General features: G+C 25.7%; 1 protein-coding gene across 1 annotated transcript in view; it reads right to left on the bottom strand.

Annotated features, from left to right (window-relative positions):
• The window catches only part of LOC119589145 (heterogeneous nuclear ribonucleoprotein R-like), a gene marked incomplete in the record, with an annotated part of 129871 nt that overhangs the window by 9244 nt on the left and 119416 nt on the right, over positions 1–1211 (bottom strand).

Here is a 1211-nt window from a genome sequence, read left to right as displayed (position 1 = left end):
AGAAATGTAGATTCCACACTAAGACTATTAGTAATATGAAAACAATTCTTCATTAATTGCTAAAATAGTAATTTTGTAAAGAATTGTTCAGTAGGAGAAGCATCAGTACCTCTAACCCTTGTTGCTTATCATATAATTAATCAGACCTAAATTTGTGCAAATATTGCATGTAGGATTTTAGCCCCCTCAATCGTTGACGTCATATGACATCATGGCTAGACTGTCACTCATATTTGGATGATGTCTTATCATAGGTATGCTCTAAACAGCTGTTTGCTTATTTGGCACAGGCTACAGTCATTGAGAAGAAATACATTTTTTTCAAAAGTAGGCTTCGTTACCTGAACAATTGTTAAAGAAACAAGCTGCTGGAATTGGGGGGAGGGGTTGCTTCCAATGCTTTCAGTTTTTAATTCGAGCAGCACATGGTCCATTATGGCATAGTTATAGCACGTACACATACTTTGCACATCAAGCCCACTATGAGTTATATTTTCTAAACAGGTGTTCCATTGCTGGGCCATTACTGTAAGGATTAGGGAATTACAACCCCTCAAAAGTAGGCATAGTACCCTTTTTCCGTCAGTAGTGGGAAGTCATATATGCTGTAACCAAAATCATAGAGTAGGCAAATAATACATTTCTTTGCTTTTGATTTTTACCTTGCGTGGCAGACTACACTGTGTATTATATGGGGCATGCAATAAGGTATGGGGGGAAAAGAACTTGTCAGCATTAGTTTAAACCCAAACATATAAAAACCCACCCCCAAAAACCACCCACACAACCAACACAATATATAATATATAAATATAAAAAAATATAATATAATAAAAAATATATTAAAAAATTTTTGAATAAATAATTAAATATATTTTAATTATTTAAATTTTTAATTTTATAATTTTATATATATTATATTATAATTTATATTAAATAAATATTTTATATAATATATTTAAAATTTTATTTTTTAAATATTTATATTTAAAATATTTATTTTATTAATATAGTTTATAATATTATTATTATTATATTATTAATATTATATTTTAAAATTTAAATATAAAATATATATATTTTTATATTATTTAAATTATTATTATATAATATATTAAATATAAAATTTTTATTATAATAAAATATATATTTTTTTAAAAATAATATTTAAATATAAATATCACATATCACATTCACATATACACAAACAC

The sequence above is a fragment of the Penaeus monodon genome, chromosome 25, assembly GCF_015228065.2.
Source record: "Penaeus monodon isolate SGIC_2016 chromosome 25, NSTDA_Pmon_1, whole genome shotgun sequence".
In the NCBI taxonomy this organism is placed as follows: Eukaryota; Metazoa; Arthropoda; class Malacostraca; order Decapoda; family Penaeidae; genus Penaeus; species Penaeus monodon.
Note: the sequence above shows the minus strand (reverse complement) of the source record. Positions and strands in the feature narration are given on the sequence as shown.